Raw genomic sequence first — 7,151 nt, 5'->3', positions numbered from 1 at the left:
TGATTTCAGGGTCAAGAGTTCTAGCCCCATGTTAGGTGTAGAGATTAGTTAAATAAATAAATAAACCTTAAAAAGAATTGCTAGAGGGAGGTAATCAGAGAACACTGGAAACAAAGAGGAACTAATTAACTTTGCTTCCCAATGTCTAAGTCCATTTTTATTGTTGCTTTAAAATTTTAAGCCAGAAGGCACTTTCTTCTTTAATCTTTTAAAGAACATATTCTCGGGCAGCCCCGGTGGCGCGCAGCGGTTTAGCGCCGCCTGCAGCCCAGGGCGTGATCCTGGAGACCTGGGATCGAGTCCCACGTCAGGCTCTCTGCATGGAGCTTGCTTCTCCCTCTGCCTGTGTCTCTGCCTCTCTCTCTCTCTCTCTCTGCATCTCTATGAATAAATAAATAAAATCTTTAAAAAAAAATAAAGAACATATTCTCATAAAAAGCAATGGGTTCCAGGGACGCTTGGGTGGCTCAGGGGTTGAGCATCTACCTTTGGCTCAGGGCATGATCTCAGGGTCTGGGATCCAGTCCCACATTGGGTTCCTTGCAGGAAGCCTGGTTCTCCCTCTACCTATGTCTGCCTCTCATGAATACATAAATTTAAAAATCTTTAAAAAAAAAGGCAATGGGTTCCAAAGTTATGGTACTCTATTCTAGAGAAGGTATTAAGTGTATAGCAATTTAGACGTGTTCCATATTTAGAATAAATTTACTTATATTATTTTCTGTTATTGCACATTGCTTATACATTAAAACACTAGATTTGATTCACAGATCATCTGGTAATAAGTCTTTTCAGAATGAAGTTGACCATGTAATTTATTTATCATTTAAATTGTTTTCAGAATAGGTTATTCATTTAAGGATTCCTAACTCAAAAGATATAAGTGATGTATCTAGTTGAAATGCTTCCTCTCACTCATTTCTCCCTCACTGGCAATTGGTGCCATCAATTACCTGTGTGCTCTTCTAGAGATATGTTATCCATATACATGTGAATACAAGGAGATATTCCCTTTCCCCCTTTCTTTATATAAAAGGTAGCATACTATATATGATATTCCTCACCTTGCTTTTTCCCCTTTTTGTATCTTACTCAATTTCAGTATTTCATTCTTTTATGGATCCAAATCATATTCCATGGTATAGCTATACCACACTTATTTAATCATTACCCTACTGAATGAACATTTAACATTGCTTCCTATCTTTTGCCATTACAAATAAAGCTACTATGAAGTACTGTTACTTTCCTCAAGTGGAAAGTATACCTAGGATTTCCAAGAAGTTCAAAAAATATGTACATTTGTGATTTTGATAAATATTGTCAAATTGCCTTCTGTAGCAGCTGAACCAATTTACACTTCTATCAGAAGTATGTGAATGAAGTGGTGTCTGGCTGGCTCAGTTGGTAGAACATGTGACTCTTGGTCTTAGGGTTGTGAGTCAAAGCCCCAAGTTGGGTGTAAAGATTGATTAAATAAATAAACTAAAAAAATAGTGTGTAAATATGCCTGTTCCCACACCCTTGGCAGGTGTTATCAAATGCCTATTATTGACTTAAGTATTTTTTTTAAATATTTTATTTATTTTGAGAGACAGAGAGCATTACCACTTGAGTGGGGGGAAGGGGAAGGGAATGGGAAATAAGCAAACTTTGTGCTGAGCATGTGGAGCTGATGTGGGACTCAATCCCAGAACTCCAAGAGTATGACCTAAGTCAAAACCAAAAGTTGGATGCCCACTGACTGAGACACCTAGGTGTCCCTAACTTTAGCAATTTGTAAAAAAGATTTTATTATTTTATTTTTATTTATGTTTTTCATTTGAGAGAGAGAGAGAGAGCATGAGTAGGAGGAGGAGCAGAGGGAGAGGGAGAAGCAGACTCCATGCTGAGCAGGGAATCCAACATAGGGCTTGATCCCAGGACCCCAAGATCATGACCTGAGCTGAAGGCAGATGCTTCAGCAACTGGGTGGGGAGGCACCCAGGTGCCCCCCAAAGATTTTATTTTATTTATTAAATTTTTAAAAAATTTTTTTAAAAATTTATTTATGATAGTCACAGAGAGAGAGAGAGAGAGAGAGAGAGAGAGAGAGGCAGAGGGAGAAGCAGGCTCCATGCACCGGGAGCCCGATGTGGGATTCGATCCCGGGTCTCCGGGATCGCGCCCTGGGCCAAAGGCAGGCGCCAAACCGCTGCGCCACCCAGGGATCCCCAGATTTTATTTTTAATTAATCTCTAAACCCACTGTGGCAATCGAACTCACAACCCCAAGATCAAGAGTTGCCTACTCTTACAACTGAGCCAGCCAGGTGCCCCAACTTTAGTAATTATTATTACAACTTACTTTTCTACTATACCTTAAAGTCAACAAAATACATTCAATATATATTGTATATGTTCTGGGTTATGTGAACAACAGTGAGTTTGGTTTTACTAAACTTGCTGGTGATGATCTGGAAAATCAAGTGTCTGGCCTATATAACTTGGTTACAGTCATGTAGCAAATAGGGTTCAAAATTGGGTCTGGGAACCCCAGTTTTCTACTTCCAGATGAAACCTTTCAGTAGCCAAACAGAGCAGCTAAAACGTTTACCCAGATGTATAGCACCAAAATAGCTTCAAATTTTGTAATTATTAAGCACTAGAAAATAGTACGGACTGTGGAAGATAGCAGAGCCAATCCTAGCAAGATGGAAAATCTAAAATTTCCTAGCATTTATATCCATTCCCCTCTGGAAGACCTGGGAGTACAATAGGTTTTATCACTTTTTGCTACTGTCTCTGAAAGTAAGTATAGGAGTTTAAAAGGCAGTGCTCGGGATCCCTGGGTGGCGCAGCGGTTTGGCGCCTGCCTTTGGCCCAGGGCGCGATTCTGGAGACCCGGGATCGAATCCCACATCGGGCTCCCGGTGCATGGAGCCTGCTTCTCCCTCTGCCTGTGTCTCTGCCTCTCTCTCTCTCTCTCTGTGACTATCATAAATAAATAAATAATTAAAAAAAAAAAAATTTAAAAGGCAGTGCTCACCACCTCCCTCAAAGGTCTCCATGAGAGAAAAGGAAAGCTGTCTTCATCTGCTCAGGCTACTAAAACAAAATACCACAGACTGGGTAGCTTAAACAACAGATATTTGTTTCTCAAAGTTCTGGAGGCTAGAAGTCTATAAGCAAGGTGTTGACCAATTCAATTCCTGGTGAGAACTCTCTTCTTAGCTTGCAGATGGCTACTTTTTCTGTCTTCTCACAAGGCAGAGAGCTATCTCTTCTTTCTTGCCCTTCATATGAAGTCACTAATCCCTTCATGAGAGCCTCACCCTATGATCTCCTCTAACCTAATTACCTCCCATGAATTCCATCTATAAATATCATTATATTGAGGGTTAAGACTTCAACATATGAACTTTAGGACACAATTTAGTCCATGGCAAAGCCTGTGATAAACTGGTAAAGCTCCAGCTTCCCAGTCTCAGCTCTGGAATTGTTGATAATAAGATACCTGCCCCAGATTTAAACAGGAACTAAGATCCCCACATCATCTCAATAGTGGTCTCCCCAGTTGCCTTCTCACATTCTTTTATTCTGTACCCTCACAAATACCTGTTGAGCACCTACTATGGGCCCTGCCTTGTTTTCTAGATGCCAGGAAGAGCACTGAACAAAACTAAAGTTCTACACTGATAATGTTTACATTCTCCTGGGGAGAGAGAGACAAATAACAAACATAAAGATAATAGGTGCTATGAAGAAGAAAACAGGCTTGGGGAACAGAGGGAATGTTAAAGAGCTTGGTTTACCTACAATATCCCCTTTTACTGACAAGGTATTGAAACTGCTTTCCCATCCTTAATTGCCTCATGACCTCCTGATTCATACAGTGTTCTATGTCTTTCAGCACTTCTGAAATGACCTGAACTGGTATTTAAGAAAAAGAATACAAGCTAATATTGAGCTCTATGTGCTATACATTGTGCTAAAGTATTTCCTTGGATTTCTTCATTAATCGTCACAAAGCCTAACCCTATGAGGAAGTAGGCAGTATCATTGCCTCCATTTTCCAGATGAGGAAACGATCCCACAGAGCAGTTATGTAATCTGTTTCATTTGACCACGTTATTGGGAAATGACCAAGTCTGGTTTTCAGGTAACATGCGTGCTTAGTTAGAATGCCCAAGGGCCTATGTGTGAATTAGCGTATGAAGCGTATTCCATTGTTAAGCTGAGATAAAATCCACTCTTTTCAAGCACACAATTCTGTCGTTTTTAGTATATTCAAAGGTTGTGCAGCCAATACGAATATCTAGTTCCAGAATATTTTCATCACACCAAAAAGAAATCATACTCATTAGTACTAACCATTATTCCCATCTTTCCCCAGCTCTTGTCAATCATTTCTTTCTGTCTATATGGATTTTTCCATTACGGAAACATCATACAAATGGAGTCTTGCTTCTTTCACTTAGCACAATGTTTTTAAGATTCATCCATTCTATAGCATTTTTTAGTACTACATTCCTTTTTATGACTGAATAGTATTTCATTCTACGGATATTAAGTCTTTTATTTATCCATTCATCAGTTGTTTCCACTTTCTGACTATTATGAATGATGCTGCCATGAACAATCCTCTACACATTTTTGTGTGGACATCAGTTTTCAATTCTCTCAAGTATCATATACCTAGGAATGGACTCTGTTTAACTTTTATATATAACTTTTTGAAGAAATGCCAAACTGTTTTCCAAAGTGGCTACTCCGTTTTACATTTTCACTAACAGTTGATGAGAGTTCTGAGTTCTCTACATCTATATCTGTTATTATGTCTTTTGATGAACACCAGTCTAGTGAGTGTGAAGTAGTACCATTTTTTCCTTTTTTTTTTTTTTTTTTTGAGAGAGAGAGAGAAAGGAAGAGAGCACCCAAGTTGGGGGTGGGAGACAGAAAGAAAAGGAGAAAGACAATCTTAAGCAGGCTCCAGGCCCAGGGTGGAGTCTGATGCAGGCTCAATCTCACCACCCTAAGATCATGACCTGAGGAAAAATCAAGAGTCGGACATTTAGCTGACTGAGCGACCCACGTACCCCTGAAGTAGCGTCTCAACGTGTTTTTTTTTTAATTTTAATTTTTAAAGATTTTATTATTTATTTGACACACACACACACACACACACACACACACACACAGAGGCAGAGACACTGGCAGAGGGAAAAGCAGGCTCCATGCAGGGAGCCCAATGTGGGACTCGATCCTGGGACTCCAGGATCACGCCCTGGGCGGAAGGCAGGTGCTAAACCGCGGAGCCACCCAGGGACCCCCTCAACGTGATTTTTTAAAAGAAACGTTTAGTCGTGGTATATACACATCATACAAAATTTACCTTGGAGCACTTGGTTGGCTCGGTAGGTTAAATGTCTGCCTTTGGCTCAGGTCTTGATACCAGGATCCCAGGATCAAGCCCCATGTTGGGCTCCCTGCTCAGCAGGGAGTCTGCCTCTCCCTCTGCTCCTCCTCCAGCTTGCACAAGTGCTCTTTCTTTCTCTTGCTCATTCTCTCAAATAAATAATAAAATCTTCTAAAAAATACAATATATTTACCATCTTAACCATTTCTAAGTGTGCAGCTCAGTGGCATTAAGTATATTCACATTGTCATGTGACCATCACCACCATTTGTCCACAAAACTCTTTCATGTTATGAAATTTAAACTCTGTACCTATCAAACAATAACTCTAATTTCCCCTCTCTCCCCTCAGCCCCTTGGAACCTCCATTCTACTGTTACTATGAGTCTGACTACCTTGTATAAGTGGATCCATGTAGCATTTGTCCTTTTGAGATTGGCTTATTTTATTTAACATAATGTCTTCAAGGTTCACCCATGCTGTAGTGTATGTTCAATATGGTTTTTATTTGAATTTCCCTGATGACTAATGATGTTCATGTGCTTATTGGTCATTTGTACATTCCCTTTGGAGAGATGTCTATTCAGATCCTTTCATTGTGTGTCATTTAATGAATATCCTAGACTAAAACCCACTTTTTGAATTGCATACAACATATCTCTACGTATTTCCCTTTACTTTATCCCCCTAGAATTCACACAATGTAGTGTATCACTTAATCACAGTCTTTGTGCCAATAGAGGCTAAGTAATAGTTGCTGTTCATAAATAACAAAGTCCTGATCAACCCTGATGTGCCTACTGGCCTAATAAAGAAAAATGTTAATTATGTTAATTAGAAATATAACTTAAGAAGTCATATGTATTTTAATCAGTCTGATTTTTAAAAATTGGTGATACAGATTCTAATTACTCTGTCATTCCTATTTTTCTCATTTCAGTCCATTTTATACATTGCTACCTGAATAATTTTTGACAGTATAAATGTGATCATGTCATTTATTCCATAGCTCAAAAACTTCCATAGCTCCCATAGCTCCCCATTACCAATTAAGATATATACAATGCTCTCTATAATTGGATCTTTCTTTTTTTTAAGATTGAATTTATTTATTCATTAGAGACTCACCGAGAGAGAGGCAGAGACCATAGTCAGAGGGAGAAGCAGACTGCCTGAGAAGAGCCCCATGAGGGACTTGATCCCAGGACCTCTGGATCACGTCCTGAGCTGAAGGCAGACGCTCAACCACTGAGCCACCCAGCCGTCCCTTGGATCTTTATTTTGATTGAAGAAATCAGTAAGAAATTGCATTTTACATAAAGAACTAGAACACAGGGGCACCTGTGCCTATGTCTCTGCCTCTTTTTCTGTGTCTCTGTGAATAAATAAAATCTTAAAAAAAAAAGGACCAGAACATAAACACATATATATAAACAAACACACACTCAAACAACAGAAATATATCTTTTACAAAATGTTCCTACCCTTACAGCATACAGCGTATTCTGATATTTTGGAATTTTTTAAAAAAGTAGGTAGTGAGATTCACTAACTTGATTTTCAAAACCAAGTTTGGAAAACACCATTCTACAACATGGCCAACCATGGCAAGGTTCTTCTGAGTATGGTAAAACTTACTGTAGTGGTTTTCAAACCTAGTGGCAAATTATAATCACTTGGAGAACTGGGAGGAGAAACAAGAAAAGCGTGCTAATCTAGATCTCCACTCTCAAAAATTCTCATTCATAAGGTCT

Source organism: Canis lupus, chromosome 11 (genome assembly GCF_011100685.1).
Source record: "Canis lupus familiaris isolate Mischka breed German Shepherd chromosome 11, alternate assembly UU_Cfam_GSD_1.0, whole genome shotgun sequence".
Lineage (NCBI taxonomy): Eukaryota > Metazoa > Chordata > Mammalia > Carnivora > Canidae > Canis > Canis lupus.
Note: the sequence above shows the minus strand (reverse complement) of the source record.